The 24,123-nt window shown below is 46.9% G+C and overlaps 1 protein-coding gene across 3 annotated transcripts in view; it reads left to right on the forward strand.

Annotated features, from left to right (window-relative positions):
• The window catches only part of ITPKB (inositol-trisphosphate 3-kinase B), a 96,514-nt gene that overhangs the window by 38,824 nt on the left and 33,567 nt on the right, over positions 1–24,123 (forward strand). The window lies entirely within an intron of this gene.

Consider the following 24,123-nt stretch of genomic DNA (forward strand, 5'->3'; position numbering starts at 1 on the left):
AGAATGTCAGCATGGCAGCAGTTGAGAAACCCCAATGACTGAGTCTGAGTTTCTTCAACTACAAAATGAGTGTCGTGATGCCAGGCTCCCTGACTTGGAAGACTCAAACGAGGCGAGGTGTGTAAAAGTACTTGATGAAGCTATGATGTGCACGGTGAGTATCCAGCTCATCCATTTCTCAGTTATGTTTGAGGGCACTCCAGACCAATCAGTCCTGGTGTAGTCACCAACTAAAGAAGTCGTTGTCTAGGATTAGCCTCAGGAAGAAACCCTCTGGGCTCCTAATAGAAGCCTCCCTCAGGGTTCCTAAAGATCTGTGGTCAATAACCTCCAGGATGTAGTTCAGACAGCTTCAAAACTATTCAGCCGCACTCTGGTGCAGATTTGATATCCCTGGCTTTTCATGCAGCTTGATGAGATCCCAACACATTCTCTGTGGCATTCTTCCACGAGAATCAGCATCAAAAGAAGAAATGAGAGTGACTGGTTGAAATTTTTTTCCTCCTGAACCCATTAGACTGTTAGCAGTTTCTACTTTTCTCTGTAAATGTTCACAAATCACTTGTTCTATAATCCAGCCCTATGTTTGCCAGTCGGAAGCTTCCAGAATCCAAGTTGGCAAAACATTAGGCAAATATTGACCTGTCTTTAGTCCTCTGAACCTTCTCATATTCTCTGTGCTGTCTTAAAGGTTACGAGCAACGGTTCTGTGAACACATAGTTGAGTTCTTTTAGGCCTGTCCCTGAAGACAGGGATAGTAAGCAGAGTGTGCTTGGAGAACCCTCTGTGGTGGGGGCTCTTGAATAACTTGAATTCTCTTAAAAGCACCAGCGTGAGGCTCTATGGGGAAATTTGAGCTACCCAGGAAAGGAGAATAAGATACAAATCAACCCCCTGAAGTATACTTTCTGTGTGATCCATGGTGTCAGCCTGTGATGTTCACGTAGAAGGGTAGGACTGCCTCCTACAAACTACAGTGGTTTTAAAACTACAGATCGTCATCCTGAAGGAGGTCAGTATAGATGGTCACACCCAACATGTTTTAATGAAATAGAATATAATAGACTAGAATAGAAACACCAGAGTGCATCATACAAAGCCATAGTAAGTACTGTTTTGTGAAACTTCTGTTTTCAGTTGTGTGTGTATGTGTGTGTGTGTGATATATATATATACTGGGACATGCTGTAAATTCAGTTGCTCACAAAGGGTCACAATTTAAAAGGTTGGGTGAGCAGCAGGCAGTGGTCTCTAGACCCATATAGGAAGTGGTTCTAAAATCTAGAAATTAAGTTCAAAACCATGACTCTTAGACAAGGGTTTCCCAAATCTCTGTGTGTAAAGAGGTTCTCAGCATTGCTTGATGGGGTTCGGTTTAGACTAGCCAGGAAAAGGAAGGGGGTGATGGAGGTGCGCAACTGCTTCCAGAAGCCCGAGGCAATCTTAGCTCAGTGTCTTCCATGCTCTGCTTTTGGGCTTCTGGTCCTCCCTATTTTCAGCGGTAACTTTCGTGCAGCTTCTGGGAAAGCAGGGTTCTGCATTGTCTGCTCACAGCGGTTAATCAGAGGGTCTGTTGTAACAGTGCTGCCTTGAAGGGCCCCTTGGTCCCTGGACAAAAGCAGTAAATTGGATTGAAGTGCCTGCTTTGTTCCCTGACCAGTGAGCTCTGTGACAGTTGGGACTGAAGCAGCTCCCAGGGCCGAGGGTCTAAAGCCATGGTCTTAGGGCCAGATGTTGAGATTTTATTGCCTGCTGGTTGTTGGTGCATGTTAGGAATAGAAGAAAAGGAGAGATGAGAAACAGCGTTCACATTGGCAGAAATAACTTCCACAAAGTAGTATTGTTGCATGAGAGTTGGCCTTTCTCCTCTTTCTTTCTTTTTTTTAATGGAGGTACTGGGGATTGAACCCAGGACCTCGTGCATGCTAAGAATGCTCTCTACCACTGAGCTATACCCTCCTCACTTTCTTTTTCTTAAAGAAGCTGGCATGCTCCTAGAAGTATTTATCTTCTGGGCATTAACAGTTCTGCATGTGGAGGCTAAGATTCTGAAACGCCATGCACCCTCCAGCTCTTTCTTCGGTGTAAGCCGGGTGGTGGTTTGATATGACTTTCCCTTACAGTGGTGGCTCAGAAACAGCCCACACGCATATGGCCCAGACCCCCAGGCTCTCTGGAGGAGGGCGTGGGCCTTGAAGGCCATGGTCAGCCTCAGCTCCTCTGTGGCAGGGTTGGGTGAGGGTCAGCCCTGCTTTCTGGTGAGATTCCAGGATTGTGGGATGGGGGTGCTTTCTTTAGAAGCTTACCCCTTTAAAAATGGTTTCCACTTTCCTATTTATTTAAAGAGGCTTTTGGACTTGTGTTTATGAACTCTCTTCCTGCCATTTCATGTGACTTGGGACATAGCAGCTGGGATGATGTTCTTTTTACTCAAATGGAAAGTTGGGCTGGACTGGGGCCTACAGAAAATGGGAAAGTTTAGAAGCCAAGCAAGTGAGATTAAAAAAAGAAGAAGGAGGAGGAGAAGGAGAAGAAAAAGTCATTCTGAGAGGCAGCCTAGTGTGATGGAAAGAGAGTAAACTTGGAGTCAGATGACTTAGAGTTGAATTCTAGCTCTGCTCCTGAGTGTTGAATTTCTTCTTTATTAAACTGGACAACTGTAGTGTTGTGAAGGCTCATGAAAAATGAGTCAGTACCTTGCACACAGTAGGCCCTTGATAATTACTGATTCCCTCCCAGGCTTTTATTCATGTTTTCCTCGAGCTGTTATGTTTCATTACTGGCCCTTCATAGGTCACCCATTTGGGCTTCAGCTGGTACCTGGGAGCTGAGAATAGAGAGTTCTTGCTGTGGACTCAGGGAGGGGGGTCTAGGGGGCCTCTGAGAACCCACTGAAACCTTCGGGATTAAGGCTGATACAATCTGGTGCTGCTCCCAGAGCTCTTTTGTGTTTTTAGCTTCGAGTCATTTACAATTGAACCCATCACGTACAATGACTCGATGGGGAGAGGTGGAGGCCACACAGAAGGAAAAATTGGAAGCATCGTGCACAGCTGTTGCAGTGACAGGACAGACTCTTGGGCACTGCAGCAGTATTATTTATAGGAAAAGTTGAAATTGGTCAGAGAACAAAGTTTTCCTTAAGGTATCAATTTTATTACCAGAAGTGTCTCTTCATTGTTCCTGCATTAAAATTATTTGCTCTGCTCTATTTTGGGCAAATGCATGAGCCAAAACACTGTTTTGCAAATTGGGGGGGAGTGTGTGTCTGCTAATTCTGTGTCTTCCCTTTCCTCCCGTTTATTCAGGCTCGGGCTAAGGCATTTATATGTATTTGGGGGAATTTGCTAAGGCTGATTTTAGAGTGTCTTCTTACTGTATTTGGCCACCGCCTGCCTCCTGCCACGGTCATTGGAAGACGTATGGCCTCAGGTTGGGAAGAGAATAGAAGAAACTGATCTTATGAACGCATCTATGGTTAGTTTGAGGAAAAGAATATGTATCCTTACCCCCAAAGAGAATAAACTGGTTTTTAAAAAAATTGCAGTATGTAATAACCTATAATGAAAAAGAATATGAAAAAGAATATATATATGTGTGTGTATGTGTATATATATATGTGTGTGTGTGTGTGTATTTGTGTATATATATATATATAAAACTGAGTCACTTTACTGTATACCTAAAACTAGCACAACACTGTAAATCAACTATACTTCAATAAAAGTTTTTTAAATTGTAAAATATACATAACATAAAATTTACGATTTTAACCATTTTTAAGTGTGTTTTTCTGTGGCCTTAAGTACATTCACATTGTTGTGTAACCAACACCACCATCCACCTCCAAAAGTTACTCATCTTCCCAAACTGAAACTCTGTACCATTAAATACTAACTCCCCATTTCTCCCTCCCAGCCCCCAGCCACCTCCATTCTACTGTCTGTCTACATGAATTGGACCACCCTAGGTCCCTCACATCAGTGGAATCATGTAGCATTTGTCTTTTTGTGACTGACTTATTTCACTTAGCAGCATGTCTTCAAAGTTCATCCACGTGTCAGATTTCCTTCCTTTTTACAGCTGAATAATATTCCATTGTCTGTGTATAGCACATCTTGTTCATGCATTCATCCATCGATGGACACTTGGGTTGTTTCCACCTTTTGGCTGTTGTAAGAAACTAGTTTTGACATGTTGAGATGAAGGCTTGTGTTCTCTGCCGCCTTGTGAGGTAGACAAGTAGCATGGTTCTCTGTATGAGCAAGCGAAGCATGTCTGAGTGTGTCTGAGTGTCCGTCTGTCTGTCTACACTTATGTAAACAGTTAGGGTATAAAGGTCCTGTTTTATATCTGGAGAAACTCTCCCTGCCCACCTGGCTTGTCAAAAACTCCTGATGAAAGGATAAACAGTAGGCGTGTGCGAGGCCAGTTCTTGACGCAAGAGGAGACACACGTGGCAGGCTCCTCCCCTGGGTCCTGGGCACCCAGATCGGGTTTCACTGCTCTGAGCAGCTGCTCCAACCAGCCCCACCTCACCTCCTGTCCGAGGATGACCTGTTTACTGCTGCAGTGGTGAGGGGTCCATCCCGGGATCCCTGGAGCCAGGCAGCCCCGGGGCCAGCACCTGTCCTGTAATTCCTGGGTCGTGTGACTTTGGCTCAATCATTGAACCTCTGAGTCTCAGTCTTTGCATTTAAGATGATTAATTTCTTGGTGGGGGTGGGGTGAGGGTGCGTATTAAAGGCAACACATCAAAAAACTGTTAGCCCAGTCCCTGGTTTATGGTATGCATCCCCCTAAAAATCTTTGTTCCCCTTCTCCTCCCTTCTCCACCAGATAGTGAGCACTTGGCTGGGAGAGGCCTTGTTTTATTTACCTGTATGGCCCTCAGGGCCTAAACAGTGCCTGGCTCAGAGCAGCGGAGGGAGGCTAGTTCAGTGCTCCTTAACATTATACTGGGCCGTATGCGAAACAAAGGCTGTTCTACAACAGGACTTTCCGAAAGTGTTCTGAACAAACACAGCACCAGTGGAATGAAGGCAGGGCCTCCTAAAGAGACCACTTCAAAGAAAATAGTTTTTATTTGGATGAGGAGATTCTGGCTTGACGGAAAGACCGAGAGTCTAATCGTGGTCTCATTGCTTTTTTGGTCGCCTCCTCGTCTGTGTGTAGAGTGCGTTTCAAAGATTATTGGTTGGGACTTTAAAAATAGGCCAGTTGTCAGGTGTCTTGGCAAGAAAACATATCCCAATGGCTTTAGGTATTTTCCTAAAGCTAAACATCTCTCCTTGGAGAGAGCTGTTTGGATCAAGAGTCACTAAATACCCTGAAGAGGCTGGAGAACAAACTCAGTCCGTCCCCAGCTGGTGGCATGGAAGCCGGATGTCAGTACAGTGGGTAGGCTTGTGTGTTGGGGGCAGGGACTGAAGGGTTGGTGACAGAAGCAAAGAGGGTTCAAGTCATTCTTTTCAGACCCCCACCCAAGGGTGTCTGTCTTTAGTTTGACCAGTGAATCATAGCAGCCTCTGTGCGTAGTTTGTGGCTCGGGCAGGGAGGAGGGTGCAAGGATTGTTAGTGGGGTTCCCAATGCTGGATGGAAGGCAGAAGAGAAAGTTCTAGCAGAAAAGCTCTGTCCTGGCCTGGACAGGCTGCTCCCACACCTGGGAATGTTTGCCCCAGCCCTGAGGTCAGGTGGCCCCAAGCAGCCTGCAAATTGTGATGGGCTCTGTTGGCACTGGGCCAAGTGGCATGGCTTTGCCATCAGGGTTGCTTTGATGATGGAGACCTCCTTTGCTCTTTTCTCCTCATGGCCTTGCTGTTACCTGATGCCAAATACAGCAGGATGGGGGTGGCTCTTCTTTTTGTCTTATAGGAGACCCGAAACAGATGGCACTGCCCTGGCAGAGTCGGGGGTTTACATTCTGGGTCTCCAGGAGTAACTCTGCTCAGCACACCACCTGTCACCTCGGGGGCTTTGGTAACAAGATGCGAGCTACACTTTTTCTCTGGGACCCTCAGAGCAGCAGGGATCTTCTTTACGGTAATACCCCCAGCCCGTTTTGTCATTTCAGAGTGACTCAGAATTGGTGCTCAGCCTATCAGAAGGGTTAAGCCCAGTTTTGTTTTGTTTTGTTTTGTTTTTTCTCCTTGCCTTGGACTTGGCATGCTTCCAATTTTGATCTATTTATCCTAAGGAAAACTTGGGGAGATTGGGTGCTTGCTCCTAATTCTTGTTGGAAAAAAACAAAAACAAAAACGGGGGAAAGGCTGTGGCAGATACCCTTGTCTGGTCCTGGTTCACAGGAGCAGCTCTCCCCGCTCCCCAGATGCCTGTGGGAGCCAGTCAGCTCCTTGAGGACCTGTGGGATGATGTCTTTTGACCTGAGCCTCCATTGCCTCGAGCAGAGGGCTGCATATAAGGGGCCCTTCAAAGTGAGGAGCAATCATGGTGCCCAAGCCTGGTTGGTGTCTGCTGGGCCATCTCTGCTCCAGGTGGGGCTGCAGGAGGGTGAGAGGCACTGTGTCTCCAGGTGAGCAGAGCTACTGGGACCAGGATTTCAGGGAACTCCTCAGTGTCACTGCCTTTAAGTTGGCAAGGCCAGCAGCGGGCTTTGTCTCAAAGCTCGCTCACGTTCCTTTACAATGAAGGAAGCTGTTCCCGGGGACAGATGGCAGAGTCTGTTTCCCAGGCTGGCCCCTGAACTGGAGAACAGAAACCAGGGAGCTGGGGGGACATGGGCCATGGCCGATGGCAGCTAACACCCTCGGTGGCCCTTTTTGAGGCCTACTTTTGGCAGCTCAATGTGGGCAGTGGGTGAGGTTTTTGTTTCCATCCAAGGATAGGACCTGTAGACTCATGACTCTGAAAGAGTTCTCTTCACAATAATTTATGGCTCTGTATGTCATGGGCTAAATATTTGGCAGCATTCCTATTTCCTATTCCTATGCCCCTATTTCTGCCTTCCCGTCTTGACCAGTGTTTACTTTGCTCCACCCTGCACTTACTTCAGCCCACGTGTAAATGACGCTATAGTAAGATGCCTTTTTTAGGTATTCCTTTTCGCTCACCTACTACAAAACTGGAAACCCAAGGCAGCAGATGACCAGTGAGGCGAGAGTCGGTCCAAGGTTTCAGCACTCCCTGGAGGTCCAGGCCACAACCAGCCAGGCTGGCCCTCCAGGGGGATTTTGTTGTCACGCGGCCAGAGCCTCCTGAGCAGCACCTTTTCTTTCCCCACGAGCACTTCTGCACATCGAGCTCTGCTCCAGCCCCTCCCATTGCCATAAACCAGCCACAAGTAGCCCCTGGGCATGGCGGCCAGTCCATATTTCCCACACAGAACAATCCTTAGGAAGACTGGAATACACCCTTTGGGTGCCCTTTTCCAACATCGTTCATCGCTAATACTACCTTTCAGAAAGAAACCCTGTGTGGGCAGGAGACACGTGGCCGGGAGTGCCCTTTTAGTGCTGGGTTGGTCTGTGCTGGGTGCAGGGCGTTCACAGCACAGGCTGGAGGAGGCTGGGCCCCTCAGGGGCTGGGGAGAGCCAGTTCTGGAGCTTTGTGTTTTCCCACTGGGCTCAAGGAGGCTTGAATGATCTGATCCTTTTTGAATTTCCCCCATTTTCCCAAAGCCCAAGGTGGACCCCCAGCTCTGGGCTGCAGAATGCTGGAGGGGACCCAAGTCCAAGAAGGGTATCTCTGTGAACCCGAGGGACTCTTTCCCCATCCGTTGGTAACTAACCATGACCTCCTCATCAGTCAATACTAGGAATGCCCAGCAGTGAAATTAGGCCCACTGGGTGGCTAAGGAATTGGAGACATTCTCCAACCAGCCAGAGCCTTGCTGCTGATCCAACGGCAGGTGCATCTGTGGCCTACCCCTTGCTCACCCACCACCAGCTGCCTCATTACAGCAGACAAAACCTGTTGGGAAGCCTTCTGGCCCACATGGCTTTCCCTTGGGTTCTCCTGAAGTTCCCTGGGAGTCCTGCACTTGGGCCTTATTTGCCATGCTGGACGAGCTATTCTCTTCCCTGTGCCTGCTTGCCCTGTTAATCTGGGATGGGTATCTTTATCCTCCCCTGACTCTTTGCCCAGCTGCCCGCACCCATCATCAGCTCCCACGTTGCTCCACATTTATTTGCAGGGGAAAGCCTCTTCCTGAATACTGCCCATCAGTCCACTGCCCTCCTTGCACTTAGAAGCAAGCCACTTCACTTCCCCAGATCTAGAGCTTTATAATCAAGAAGGGGCATTTTTTCCCCTCTGCGGTGTGTTTGGACTTTTCATTAGTTCATTTTATAAACACTGAACTGAACACCTGTTACATACTAAACATTCCAGCTGAGCGAGAGCCAGTGCCTGCTCCAGATGAGCCAGAGGTGTAGCTGGTCACAGAAGTGCAATCAAATCAGATCATGGTGCCTGGGAGGGGCAGGGGCAGGGCCATGGGGCACGCTGGGAAGCCTCCAGCACAGAGCAATCTGTGAAGGCTTCCCGGGCACGGGGACAGTGGAGCCACGTCTTCACTGGTGATCTGGACATCAGTGGCTGGACAGGGAAGGAAGGAAGATTCCATGGCAAAAGATCCAACAGCCAAGAGACTTGAGAGAACGTGGCGGGACCAGGAAATGGTGAGTTGGGCGAGTGACACCAGGACTGAGGGGCAGGGGTGGGGACAAGCTCGAGTGTCTGTACCACTGAATCCTGAGCTCAGCGGGAGCTGAATTTTGACGTGCCACACTCTCAGGAAATTAAAATATCCTGTAGATGATAAGCAGACACATCGAGTTTTGAAAACAGCATCAACACATCCAGGTGTAGAGAGGCAGCTCTGGGCAGGGACTTGTGGATGCCTCTCTGTATTGTTCCCGTTGAAGGACTGTTCCCTCCTGATGCATGGAAGGTCCCCTCCTTCATTCCCCACCTCGGTTTCAATGGACCTGTGAATCTATATTCTGCTGCCCCAAGAATGCTGACCCGTGGTGCCAGCAGTAGAGGGCCAGCGGCAGGGTACCATGATGGAAAGGACAGCACAGTGGCCTCTAACCCACCTGTGTCCCTCTGGGCAAGTGGTTTAGGCCCCGTGCCTGGGTTTTCTTATCTGTAGATGTGACTGACTGCACATACCGTCTGGATTCTCCCTGAAGAGCAGGTGATACCCCTGAATGCATTCATTTGTAGCCTGTAACTGACCACTCCCTACCCCCGGGCTTTCACTGGCTTCCTCCACTGTGGAAGGAGTTTCTGCCCAAGGACAAGGGCTCTTAGAGATCCCAGGTGGGGGACAAGTACGATTTTGGGTTTGTATGAACCATACCTGTGACTGTCCCTTTTTAGTTTAAAAAAAAAGTGCTATCTTTTCTCCACCTCTCCCTGCTCACTGACAGAGGGCTGTGCTGTGAATGCAAATGTAGGCATTCCACATAGGCTTTTGAGAGAGGTTGGTAGGATCTGGCTGCTCATCTCCTTCTGGAAGCCTTGGGCCAGGCAGGCGGGCTGGAGAGGGCTTGGTGACAGATGGGCGAGAGTTTCTCCGGCTCTGAGTTCTTTGGGGGCGAATCTGCGCCTCTCCCACTTTCCCTTCTGGTAATACTTGTGCTGGTCCCGTTTCATCCCCCTGGGTTTTGTTCCTATAGCCTCAACATCAGTTCTTCATGCTAAGGGAGAAAAAATTCTGTCGGTGAGAACTGGGTGCTGTAAAGGGGCTGTTTTTCTACTAATTCAAGTGCATTTACTCTTTGTGTTGGACATTTCCCTGAGACGCAGAGGGCCAGATGTTTTGTCAATACGGAGCACACCTTGAGGAATCAGTAGGATATCTGTGCTTTCTTTGGTGGGAACTTAACATTTCCTGCTTTGAACCAGCAACTAATAAACTCTCTGCAAAATACCTTGCGCTATCCTCATTTCCTTAGTTTTTTAAAACGAGGTTTGGTAAGATGACAGCTCTGCTGTGGGGCATAGATCTTGTAAGGGGCTTGGTGGTTGGTTTTTCTGTCCTCCTTTAATCTGGCCTTGGGTAGGTGGCTTTGCCATTCCTCACACGAGGACAGGAGAGAGGCATAGAAAAGAGGGAATGACATGTTGCCCAAACTCACAGTTTTAGAATTGAAAATGAAACCAATCACCTCTCCTCACCCACTCTGCTTCACAGTTGGGTTATACTGCAGAGCACGTAGGAGGGATTTTGAAATAGGTAGGGACAAGGGGCATAACATGGTGGAAAGAAATGGGTTCTTGGTACACAGACTCAGATTCAAGTCCTGGGATCTGCTGAGCTTCTGCTTTCTTATTGGTGAATCCGGGTAATTTAGTCCCTGCCATCACTTGCCTCACAGGGCTGTTTTGAGCATCATATGACATAATGTAAGCAAAAGTGTTCCATCAGCTGTAGTGTTCCATCAGCTGTATGGATGTGGAGGGAGGAGAGAAGGAAAGGGGAAATAATTGTGTCGGCAGCAGGGTCTTTTATGCTCGGGTACTCAGAGCATGAATAGGGAACTGTTGTTCCAGAGTTGGGATTCCCCCATCCTCTCGGCCTTGAGACACCTGCCACAGATTCCCAAGGTCTGTCTCTTCCACCTAGGTCTGCACACGTTTGTACCGAGCAGGTGACAGGTTGCAGTGCTGTGGCTGCCCACCCTGGGCCTGGCTTCCCTGAGAGTGTCCTGGTGTCAGGTGGGAGGGGGGAGGGAGAGGGGAGACGTGGGTCCTTGGGTGGATAGACCTGTCTTGGGCAGAGCTGCTTTGGGTGACACAATTCAGGGTGACACAATCCAGGCTGATGGCCAAACGCATTTGGACTCTCCCCCTAAATATACACCTCTTCCTGAGGCTGAACTTGGAAGTGAAAAGGGGACTGGAGGTGGGGAACCAAAGCGGGAGGTGTCCTGGAGGCCTGGAGCACTGCCCTGCCTGATTCCCACGCCACTCCTAGCTTCATAAAGCTCCTCCCCAAAGAGTTATGAATACTAAGTGTGAGTTAATCCCAGGTGCAGTTTGTTTGTTAACAGTCATAGGCATCATCTGCTGAGGACCAGCATGTGCCAGGCAGTGTCCTGGTACAGCTAGTTCTTACAACAGCCCTGTGAGGGAAGTAGTAGTATCACCCCCATTTTATAGATGAAGAAACTAAGGCTCAGAACCATTAAGTGGTTTACCTAGGACACACAGTAGGCAGAGTACTGCAGCCAGGATTCAGGTTTCTGCTGGCTCAGCTCCAAAACCTTTACTTTGCCACCTTGCCTTTCACTGTCAGTCAACAGAAGTCCTTAAGAACCCTGAATGGCTTGTTGAATGTTACTTCCATTTTCACAGCTCTTTGGCACCACTATGATCAAACACTAGCCCACCGATTCTTCTCCAGGCTGCCCATTGGACACATATGGGAGCTTTAACCAATCCCTATGCCAGACTGCAAGTCCAAACCAAGTAAATCAGACTCTGAGAGTAGGACCCAGGCAACAGTGGTTGTAAAGCTCTCAGGTGATGCTGTTCAGCCAAGGATAAGGACCACTGCACTATCCCACCAAGCATCCAGCTGGCGATACTCCTTTGGGTAATGGAGATGAGATGGTGGCAGCTGCCTGACATCCTTCAGGTTGCCGAGAAGTTCTTCAGCCAGCCCTTTAGGTGGCCCACATCCATGGCTGCTATACTCTTTCCAGATAGGCTGACTTTTTATTTGATGGAGTCAGTCAGCCTGTAAGCAGCATCTGAATTCCTGGCCTGGGCTTTTCAGAGACAGATGCTGGAATGTGGGTGTTTTGTTTTCAAGGTGGGCAGTGAGAAAAAGTTGTGTTCTGCAGAGATGCCAAAAAGATGGCCAGCTAGGAGACCTGCATTTGCTCCCTTTTTCAGTGCTCAGGCTGAGGCATGTAAATGTTGTTGCAGGTGGGAAAAGATAAGCACAGATCCAGATCTGTACAATGCAAAAATATGCAAATTGGGTTTTAAAATAAAAGACTATATTTAATTTTTAAATCAAATCTTCTACCTTGATGTAGGTGCCCCAGGCAATTGCAGGAAGGCAGCCCGACAGCTGCCAAGCCTGGGTTAGATCTGGCTCTGGATTTATCACAATTTCTTTCTATTTTCTATCACAACTTACCAACCCTGTGCCCCTTCCAGGGTGGCTGTGAGGACTGAGAGGTTGGACACAGTCTCTGTCGCATGGGGCCAGGCACAGAGTGCACACGCAATGCATATGAATTCTTTCCCTTTCTTCCTCTGCCCCATTTTAAAGATGGGGGTGTCTGCTGCTCTGCAGTAATAAACTTGCTGGTCAACCCAATGGTGAGTGAAGTAAAACCTCTCAAGAGCATAAGGGGGTTGGTCTAGGCAGGAGTGTTGTCCACAGGCCGGGAAGAAAGAAGCCATCTGGCTTTTCCCTGGGAACTGGCAGCAGCCCACTACCCGGTGTTAGAGCTTTTCACTGGATGGTGGGTATGACGTGGTATGGAGCCGATGGTTAATATTCTGACCAAAGTGCAGAGCTGAAAGGCCAGCAGAGATAGCACTAATAATTTTGCCATCCCTGTTGAATTTTGGTTTCGGAGGACAGTGCCTCTCAAGGGACTGTCAGGGGCAGTGACTTCACCTCACATGCTAAGCATCTCCTATTTGGGGACTTTTACTCAACATATGAAGAAACACACCACCTAGCTTATTCATAAGATAAATGCGTGCTGGTTCGCGGTTTGCTCTTGCATTCACCCAGCATGAGGAAGAACATTTCCCCGTTTATCCCAGGGACAGGCTAGCTCTCTTGTGCCCAAAGAGCTTCAAGGCAAGAGGAGAGCATACATCCCTCTGGTAAGAGAAGGTATTGTGAGTGTCTCTTGGACAACAGTTCCTGGCTTAGGTCCCTTGATCTGACTTTTCTTCCGCGTGAGTTGCAGTCCTACTAAGCTGAAAAGCCTGGGCCCCCTTTTTGCTTCCTCCCCAAATTGTGAGATTTTGTTTTCCCTTTTAATAAAAATGGTGGATAACTGAATACAATTAATCACGGTAAAGTTACCCGTCCACTAACTCGTCCACCGGCTGTTCTTAGACAAGGACCCTGAAACATTTCAGCCTTTATCTCTTTAGGGGAAGAGTTTCCGTTCCTGCGGCCGGTGTTCAACTGCCCTCGGGCTTTCCTGCCTTCCACTTCGCTGTCAAAAGGGATTAAGAACCTCTGATGCTGCCTTTCAAATCTCAAGGAATGCGAGTTAAATTTCTAGAAGCGTGGCGCTCTTTCGGGGTCGCGCAGACTTGGGCGGCTCCGAGCGCCCACTGCGGGGGTCGATGCGCTCCGCCTCCGTTCTCCCGCGCCCTGCCCTCCAGCGCTGCGGCTCGGCGAGACGGGGGCGGGGCGCGTCACGTGGTCGCCGCGAGGCTGGGTGGCTAGGCCCTTCGACTTATGGACTAACTTTCAACCCCCTGCAGTGTCTGGGGCTGGTTCTTGAGGTGATTACCTGCTCAGAGATCTGTGTTAGGTTTGGAGGTGGTCTCCGCAAGCAGGTCAGAGGCGCAGATGCGGGGCTGACGTGTCAATATCAACAGAAAAGCAGTAAGGTTTTGGGGGCTTTTCGCATTTCCCTTTCTCCCACGCGTGGCATCGCTTTAACACTCTGGTTTCTGCTTGGTTGGGTGTGAGGGCAGTTGACACTGGGGAAGAGGGGGATTTCTGAAGTCAGATTCTTCTTAACCCTCTCTCCAGAAAAACCTAATTTAGAGCAATAACTTTTACGTTTATTTAAAATGTTATACGTCCATTGTAGACAATTGGATAAACCCAGGAAACTATAAAGAAATGAAAATCACCTATACTCACCTTGTTAGACATTTTTAAGCATTTAAGAAAGTTGATTTCGTATTGTGAAAATGCAATTTTAAGTATACTCTTTTGGGTTACTCTGATAAGAAAGAAAATTTCCATTCTCTTATTTGCTTTTTCGCTTAAAAACCACTTCAAAAGGGAAAGCAGAATATTAACGCAGGTCAGTAAACCACAGTTCAGCCTTTTTTTAGATTATCCCAAGATCACGGAATTTCAGAGCCAGCTATTATTTTTGAGTTTATGTGGTTTAATCCTTCCGTTTTGTGGACTGAAACTCAGAACTGACTGGCTTGGGGTTGCTAAATTCTATGCAAATCTGGGACCAGAAGAATCCAGCGTTCTCATTCTGCCTTCCAGTTTAGGCCCCTCCCCAAACTCCAAAGAGCATGGAGTATGAGAACTCATTTTCAGAGAAGGGTAGAGGGGAAATAGGCAGTCACATTAGAAAGGGACAATTTTCTTTGGAATTTTCATACATTCTAATTTCTTTTTTCAAATGGAAATAAAGTGACATTTTCTAAAATTCTAAATAGATGCTGTCCCTATTGGAAGAAAACACCAGCCAGGAGATAGCTAGATAGACAGAGGACTCTGTCTTAGAGAGGCACTCATTTTTTGGGACACATGGACCAGTCTATGGAGAAGTAGGCCCCAAACTCATCTAGCCTGAGTCCTGATAGCTGTATGCCTTCTGCTGGTCGGTCTCCTGGCTGCCACTGTTCTCCCTTCCCCCATTCCTAGCACCCATTCTGGGTCCTGCCCCTTGGGGATGCTCTTCTTCCTGCTGTGCCTGCCCTGTTTCTCTTGCTGGGAGAATTAACTGACACCTGCTGTCACTTCCTGGGAGGCCTTGCTCATCACATAGGAAACCTCCTTCCTGCAAGCAACCTAGAGTATGCCTGTTGCGGACAGTGTTGTCAAGACCATGTAAAAATCTGACCAACGCCTTACTCTAGCTTGGCTCTTTTGGAAATAGATAATTCACCCTGTATCTCTCTGACTGAGAGATTATTATTAATGATAATAAAAATGAACACCTAGAGAGCATTTAATGCTATCTCACAGTGTCCCAAGCCCATTTTACAGATGAGGAAATGGATGAGGCACAGACAAGATTGCCTGAAGCCATACAGCTAGTGAGTGGCAGAGCCAGAATTCATACTTAGCCTGGCTCCAGAGATCATGTTTCTAACCACTAGACTAGACTCATTGGTTTCCTACGGGGGCTCGGCCCTTTTCTTTGTGTGGCAGTGTCCTATAAGAGGTCTGCAACCAGCAGGGATTTCATTTGTTTCTCTCCTAAGGTCTTGCAACACTAGGAAGAAGCCTTGGTTCCTAGTGGTTCCTTGGTTCCCTGTCTTCAGTTTGTATGGCAGCCAGTTTTCATTTCGTGTCATTTTATTTTCTTTTCCATGGGTCATTTTGGTTATGTTTAATTACAAATTGTCATTTAGTATCTGGCTCTTTCATAAAAATTTTCATATAAACAGTGTTAGAAAAATAATCTTTGTCAGCCTCCATGTCCTGGTTTGGGTTTGGACAAGTGTAGATGTTGTTAGAGAGCATATCCTGGACGTGGAAAAATCTGTTAAAATACAGACCCCAGCACTGACTGGCAACATACCTTTTAAAAAAATTCCTTCATTTGATGCTTTTCAGACTATTCAAGTAATGCCCATACAAGCTTGATAATAGCACACGAGATAATACAAGTGAAATACCTGTACGAGTAGAATAATACATTATTAGAAGATGTAGAAAAGTGAAGTTAATCGTTTCCCCCTTCACTCCCTCCCTCTTGATCAGCGTTAGTCACTTTATTCTCCTGGGCAGGTATTCAGCCCCTCCAAGGTTGTCTTCTTGTCTGTGATGCCAGCATGACGCCCCACTTTGTGAAGGACTGAGCATGATGTATATAGAAGATGCTCTTTATAGATGTGTTGTGTGATGGGAACTTACGTACCCGAGGGCTGCGGTGAGTTGCATTTTTGCCGTGGAATGAGGGGCCTGCCAGCTTCACCGTGCACTTTGTTTCTCCAAGCTCCTCAGTCTTGCAACCTCTGGCACAGCCCAGAGCTCAGTGGAGTAGGCAGTGGCTGCTGGTGACTCCCAGCCAGGCTCGCCTCCCCCACCTTGAGCCACAGCCAGGGTGAGTCTGGGTCTGAGTTCCAGGCCTTCAGATCCTGAGGCCTGGCTTGTCTGAGAGTCAGATGAGGCTAGAGAACTGAGGAGAAAGGAGACTGCTTTAAACTACTACCCTCTCCCCCAACCTCAAACAGCTTCTCTCGTGCACACACACCTCTTCCTACCTTTTCCACCTTGATGCACAGGTCTCTTCCCAGCCAGGTGGCATCCAGCCTGGGTGCTAATAATAGAGGGGTAAATCTGCCAGGCAGTGCATTCAGGAGGCTGTCCCAGCTCCACTCTTTAACCGGGATCCTGGCAAACTTGCGTGGCTGACTTGGTAAATACCCTTTATGAGCAGAATAAGCCTTTGTGTGTCCTGGAAACTCCTGCTGTCTCTCCCTGAGGGCAACACCCTCCTGGAAAGGGTGATGGGGATGCCTTTGGCCTGGAGATCTTAGAAAAAGCAAACTTTCAAATAGCCGTAGGCTTCCAACCCAGCTGGGGGCTGGGAAGGGAGGTTTTGCAGGTTTGGCCAAGTTGCTGTGCCAGGTGCTGGGGAAGAAGTGGAAACATGGAGGGAGGGGTGCGGGTGGTTAAGTGTGAGGAGGCTACACTGCATAATTCTACCTAAAAGGCAACATGGTATGCTTTTCATGGCTCTAAAGCAGAAATCAGAATGAAAGAAGAAAAGTAAAAGAACTACAGGTTTCCTAAAAACAAAACAAAACAAAACAAAATCAAAAGCCTGCTACCCAGGTCAGTGAGTAGTTTTTATAACTTGCTTATATAAACTTTTTTAGAAATTGTTTAAGCACCTCTCTGAACAGCTACCTTAAATTCTTTTTAAATCAAGGTAGGATATATGTTTATTAATGGATTAAATAAAACACTTCCAGATATATGGGTTATTCTCAATGCACTTCTGCTAGATAATACCTTGCACTGGGATGATGTTTTGTGGTTTACAAAGCACTTTCACATCTGTTTTCTCACTTGGTTGTCACAATAACCTTGGGAGCAGGGCAGGGCTTGTCTTGTTATTATCCCTGTTTCACAGATGAGGAAGCCATGGTTTTGGAAGGTTGAGCTGCCTGCTCAAGGTCACATGGAGGCAGAGAGAGAGCTGGAACTCAGGCTTTCCTTAACTGTCCTGCCTCCCACTTGAGATGAAACAGCAGGATGGTTCCTGGGACCCAAGATGGGGGAGGGGGTGATTCTTGGATTAAATTAAGTCACAGTTCTTCTTTATGAGTATATGTAGACCTGCTGCTTGTGGCTTTTCTTTGTTAGAATTTGCATGTGAGACTGAAACCAAGATGGCTGGGTTTCACTGTGCCAGCCCTAGCCTGCTTTTGCAAGGTGCACAGCGGCGTGGATTAGCATGGGGGTGTCCATGATTCTTCTTTCTGCATTGCTTTACACATCAGAATTACCTTGCAAGTAATTGTAAGTTAAAAGACTGCATGCAAAAGGCATCAGGCAGCAGCCAGATGTTCATTTTAATAAATGGAAAATATGACTCAGAACTAGAGCCACTCTGACCCTCTAAGCAGGCAAATTAGCCATTGAGGGTGACGTCTTTGTCTTTGGATGGGTTGTAGAGAACGTGGGAGCACGAGCCCCATGGCCAGATAGTTTTGTTTATTTCTCCCCACTTCTATCTACTCTTGCTGAGGCCCCTCTGACCAGACTCTGCAGGATATTCTACCGAAATTCTGCAGAACTGTGGGCAGAATAGTAAATAAGGCTCAGGAGGATGAATTGGGAGCAGTACTCAAGTGGAAATGTAGCTGAGGGGATGAATTGGAGGAGCCAGAGGTCAGCGCTCAAGAAGGCTTTGTGAAGATGTCAGCCTTGTTGATGGTAACAGCCTGCATCGGCACAGCACAGTGGGGTGTCCAGAGAATCTTCATCTTTATGCCTTATTCCGTGTCAGTCTCATGACCACGAAGGATATAAGCAGAGCAGTTCATCACATCCCCGTTTTATAGGGGAAGTAGACACCGAGCTGCAGGGAGGAGGAGTAATTTGCCCAAGGTTCCACAGCTAGTAAATGGCAGAGCTGGGACTAAACCCAGGTCTTCTGACCTCTGCTTATTTTAGTGTTCTTTCCAATCCACCATCCAGCCATCTTCCCCTTTGTCCTTCCCTCAGCCCTCCCAGGGGGCTCCTGGCCATCAGTCTGCTTAGAGGGAAGGGAAGTGATCATGATAATTTTTCCAGTGCTGAGATGTTTCTGGAAAAAAAAAAATGGACCTGTCTCTGGGTCCTGATCTGTGCTTTTTTAGGGTTTGAGGTAACAGGACTGAATCTTTGACACTCCGCTCTGGAGAGTGCTTGTGCAAGCATTTCCAAGTGGGGTTGGCTTCTTGCATGCTGCTAGTGGAAAGTAGTAAGAGTTCCATTTTCCTGTTTCAAGCGAGTGTTTCCCCCTTGGGGTTATAGTAACCACTTCCTCCTCAGCACCCAGTGGAACATGGTAAACACCAGTTACAGCAGAGTATTCCCTTTTGAGTGCCTCATTGGGTTCCTTTTTTTCCTCTTGTCTTTACACACACAGGGCTCTGAAGGATAGATCTCCTTCCTCTTGGGTGTAGGGTTTTCAGTGGCCTTGACATAGGTCAGATGCAGGTTGAGGTGTTTGTCATCCTGCTTTATTTTGGAGGGAACTGGGTTGGAGTCAACTTAGTAGGACTGTGGAGCCGTTAATTATGGAGGGCAGGCGCGTGGGGCGGGGGGTGGGGGGGTGTCACTGTATCACGGTTGCAGACTCAGTGGGCAGTCCTTAGGAATGGTAGAGAATAGACCCTGCAGTGGTTCTTTTGAAAGTGGCAAGGGTTGCAGAGCAGGACTGGGTGGTTAGGTAATGACCACAAAAAAGCAAATAGGGATTCTAGAGAAATTAAAAGGGGGTGGGGCATATAAGGAGAAGATCAGTAAAGGAGGAGTAAAATGTTTAAAGAGAGGCTGTTAATTTTAGATATTTAAAAAACACTTTAATACTTTAAAATATTTGCAGTTGCTGGTGTTGGGTTAAGAACTTTGGAATCCACCCCAGTTTTTCTTAGAGCCTCAAGACCACAGAATTCTATAACCAGAAAATGCTTGTGATGTAGGGCTGATCACCCCTAACTTTGGAGGGTGACAACTGAGATCGAGTGGAAAGTGGAGGAGTTTGAGGTGCACAGGGGCTGTAAAACTTCCTGATTCTGTCCTCCAGTTATGCTGTGACTGAGCCAAAGAAGGGGAGAAAAGTAAAGCCACTCTGTGTGTTCATCTTGATGCATTATTAAATAGAACAATAAAAGAGCAGATCTCTGAGCCTGTCTGGAGGAGATCTCCCCGCAGAATAAGCGGGAGCTTCCTGCAACTCTGGCAGGTTTGCAGGACAGTCCACATAGAGACACTTAAATTGCGAACAGGCTTGTAACATTTCCCACTTTGTGCAGATAGATAATAAAGCTGAAAGGCCAAGAAATAGAAATATATGACCTACATCTGAGATATGTGATGTCTTATGTATCTGTCTATAGCTGTGCTATACTCTGTGCTCCGTATCTATAGGCTCCAGAAGATCTAGCAAAGATTTCCATACATCTAGAGAATTTAGGAGGATCCCCTAATAGGTAAGAGTGGAGACTGGCTACAGGTTGAGAGTTGGCTGAACTGGTTACTGGTACTACCATTGGTTGCTATGATCGTCTTTAGACCAATGTAGGCCTCTGTGTTGGCCTTCCTTAAATTCTTAAATTATCCCCACCCCTAAGCAAGACAGAATCTAATTCCACAATTTCTCAAATGCATCAATGCATCCTTGTTTAAGATGGGAATATCTAGAAGAGCATCCTTGTCAGACACTTGGTACACTTAGTTTAAAGCATGGTCCCCATTTGTCAGAAACAGGATTCTGATTAGGAAGGGCCAGTGTTCTGAGTGTGGCAGGTGTTTTTAAGAACTGGAATTGGGGTGCGGAAACCAAGTGCGTGGGGGCTTTGTACCTGGGACCTTCTTCTTGTTTGTCTGCCCAGGTTCACACCTCACTTAGAGGCTGCAGTCTGAAGAGAGTGGGATTATTGCACCCCCTTATCAAACCTGGAATTCCTTCTAGGCCCCTCCTCCCACCGAGGCACAAGGCTATCTCTGGCACAAGATTCCTTCACATTCCCGAGGGCTGAGGTGCCTTCTGTGAACAGGAATCTGGCCTCCAGGTTAGAGTGGGCGTGTAAGGAGCTGTGCTCTCACACCCAGAGACAGTCATGAGCCAAAGCTTAGAGCTGTTGTTTTTTTTTAATCCATTTTCCTTGCTTACCTGGATGATTACAACAGCCTCAAAACTGATCTCTCTTGTTTTCACCTTTTCTTCCCTGATTTCTGTTCCCCAGATCCACCTTTCCTTCATACAGGTTGAGGGATCCTTTTAAAAACCCAGCCTGATTATGATCCTCCTCCCTCAGAACCCTCACATGCCTTCCCATCTCACCACTAAAATCCAAGACCCTAAATGCAGCTTCAAGAGCTCTGCCTGAGTGGCTCTGGTTTCATTCCATGCCCTGCTCTGCTCACTCCGTTCGGCCACTTTGCTGCTTTTGCCCACCTTTGAACCTACCCAGCGTGCCCTGTCTCGGGCCTTTGTACTTGGCTGTCCCCTTGACCGGGACCTGGACGTGTGTCTGGCTCAGCTGCTCAATTCCTACAGGAAGGCCTTCCCCCAGCCGCCCAGCTGAGATAACACACCCTCCCCTGCCCTCGGCCACACCCTTTCCTCCACCTTGCTTTGTCTTTCTTCAAAACATTTGCTGCCATCCGATGTACTGGGTTTTGATTTATATGATGCACTATATATACATTTATGCCTTTTTCCACTTGGACACATGTGGTAGGAACTCTATAAATATTTGTCCAACAGTGAGGGAAGAAATTCATCCACCAGCAGTGCTCTCGACTGAGCGTCGTGGTTGTAGCAAGAGGTACAAAGATGAATCTCACCGCCCTGTGTGTGCATTTTGATCTCTTCTCTGTGGGAGGGTTTCACACATAATTCTCTTCACCACGCCTGTTCTTGCCTGTGCTCTTTGAGCATCAGGAAGGCCGTGTGTTCCTAGCTTTTACCCTCCACTGATGTTCCTGGACTTCCGGAGTCCCACAGAGTCCCAGTGAGGGAGCAGTGTTTGGTCCCAACCTTGAGGAGCCTACACCGAGGGGAAGAGGGGCTGTTTCTCCCTCAGATGAAGGGGTGTTTGGAGGTTTCTCAGATCCAGTGCAGGGGGAAGCACTGAAGATGCTGGAGGAGATATGGCAGCAATTTACTCATGTCACCTGTCTTGTGTGTGTGTGTGTGTGTGTGTGTGTGTGTGTGTGTGTGTGTGTGTGATCTGTGCATTTTTAAAAATTGTAAAAGCAAACTAACCACATTAAGAGATTCTGAAAATAAAGCAAAAAGATGTCTATCATCATAACCCTATCATCATAGCTAAATATATTGATTCTGTTGATTATTAATTGGTTAACTTACATATAAAAGGATTTGAGGATGCTTCCAAACTTGTATGCAGTACAATAGAATATAATAGAGAGCTAAGAAATCAGAGCAAAGGGTTAAACAGTTTTATGGAAGTCAGTATAAACTTAATATGCAGAATGCATACCAATACAGCTATTCATATAAATTGGTATATTTCCTCCCAGCCTTTTAAATATGTACCTTCTTTATAGACTGTCCTGCTTTTTTCCCCTCATTTAATGTTGTACCAAAATTTCCATGTTTCCTTCTAACTCTTATTGTTCAGGACTGAATGATCAATCCCAAGGATGTGCCCCCAGTTTATTTAATCATTGCTCTATTGTTGGATCTTGGGTTATTTTCAATGCTATTGTTAACTAAACAATGGCCTAATTAACATCTTTGTGCTTGTAATTTTTTCCATATTTTAGAGTATTTCCTTAAGTAGATTTCCAGAAGTAAAATAGCTACTGAAAGACTCAGACATTTTTTTGTGGCCTTTGAAACCTGTTCCTGGGCTCATTTCCACCAAGGGTTGTGTGCACTTGGGATGCCTTCATTCAGCAGCGCACGAGCACGCTTTCCACCCTGGCCTGCTCCTCACAAGCACTTGTATTGATGATTTTTCTGATTTTTGCGAATTTAGTCGGGAAACCATATAGTGTTAATTTATCTATTGGCATCTTAGAGGCTTTTTTCACCCACTTATTTGAGTTCTTTATGTTCAAAATGTGTTAGCCCTTCTACTATAATGTAGTCTGTAGAATATTTTCTCTAGTTCATGTGACTTTTACTTTGGTTTGGAGGTTTCTTTGCCTTTAATACTTAGACGTGTTACATTTTGGATAGTCAAACCTCTTGGTAATTTCTTCTGTCATTTCTACCCATTTCTCTAGAGACGCTAGTCCAGGTTCATTAGCCAGGCCATCAAGGCCTTGGTAATCTTGGCTTGGTTCCCCTTTCCCAAAGCCTCACCTTCTGTTGTCCTCTTGAACCCTCTTGTCAGGAAGCTGAACCAGTGGCATATCTGGCATATTTGGCACCTGGCGTGGATTTTTTTAAGAAAACACTCATCTGTATGACAAAATTATTTTCAGTAATAATTAAGAAATAAAACAAATAATGAAAATGGCTGGAAAAGAATTACAGACAGTGTAACTTTTCTGTTATTGGATTTTGTGTATATGATCTTGCCAGTAAATAAAAAGTGTGTGTGCGTGGCAAGGGGGAGGTGTAGGGAGTGGATTTAATACTTAAATACATCAATGCCTGTTTTAGAAAAAGGGAAAATTTGCACTTACATATTGGTCTCTAGCTGCAATGAATAATAACATTACAGCTTCTACTTTTGAGTCTTGTGTAACTTTGTCAGGCTTCATAAAAACTCACCTCATTTGCATATTTGTGCTCAAATGATTCTGAATTCTGTGAACTTGTTCTTGAAACGTGTAGCTGCGTCTCCGTGTGTGTTGGGGCTGGCTTTATAACTGTGAGTTCTCTGAATTAACTTCTGTGTAGAATGCAATAAATTGATTAAAGGTAAGGAATAAGTCTGAATTTGAAGCTTACGTATGCTGCTAAAATTAAACAGCAAGCGACTGTTTAAAATTACATGAGACTTGAAGGAATTAGACAAAATGTTAGGTAGGAGTGTCTTCAATCAGAATTGCCAGCTTGTGGTGGTAATAAAAAGCTGATCAATTTTATTATTGCTGTAAATTCCCTGCAGACAGCCCTCAGTTGCTTGCCTCTGAGGCAAACTGCTCGCCTTGCCCAGCCTTGGTGCTGAGCTGAGCTGTTTGCTGTTCTGTATGTGTATCTGCTTTTGCTCTTGCTTTTCTCAGGGCTGAAATCCTACCCCCACTGCTCAGATACACACACGCACACGCACACACACAGGCTACTCATCATGCTCATCTTTTAAGATTTAGCTTAAATGCCTTTTACCTGAAGCTTCTCTAATTTATTTCCCCTGTCTCCCAAAGAAGCGAGCTTCCTGTAGCCCAGAATCTGTGCCTCTATAAAGTCACAGACATTTTCTACCCTCTGTTGTAGTATTTTAGGCCCATGCTTCTCCCCCTCAGTGGACTGTGGGCTTCCCAAGACAGCACTGAAACTAAGACATAGTATAGACGGTTGGTAAGTGTTGCTGAATTTGAGTGGTACAAATTATCCTGGGTGGTAGAGGGCAAAACAAGAGAGAAATAAGCAGCAGGGGCCACCGGATTTCGGATTTCACAGACAGGAGAGATGAGGGGAGGCTGTTTTGGTCAGAAAAGTCAGGGAATGGGGAGCAGGGGGCTGGGGCATGGAGAGAGCGCGGCTGGACTATGCGCTCTCAGTAAGGACAGACCTGTCTGGAGAGAGGAGGGCTGACAAAGGAGGAGACATGTTTGTGGAACCTGCAGTGGCCTCGGTGTGGGGAGACCTGAATTCTCTGCTGAGCATATGATCTGGGCGAGTCCCTTCCCCTCTGAGTATTCTCTGCGATGATGAATCTGGGCCGAGTGATCTGAACTCCAGCCGCTTCTTGCTCCAATGTTCAGAGCATCACACAAGGTGCTTGGGAGCTCTGCCTTCCTCATGTGTCCAAGCCCGTGGCCAGGCCAGCATCTGACCAGGGAGTCCAGGGAGCCCACCCAGGGTTACCTGCCTGAGTCCTG

The sequence above is a fragment of the Camelus ferus genome, chromosome 23, assembly GCF_009834535.1.
Source record: "Camelus ferus isolate YT-003-E chromosome 23, BCGSAC_Cfer_1.0, whole genome shotgun sequence".
In the NCBI taxonomy this organism is placed as follows: domain Eukaryota; kingdom Metazoa; phylum Chordata; class Mammalia; order Artiodactyla; family Camelidae; genus Camelus; species Camelus ferus.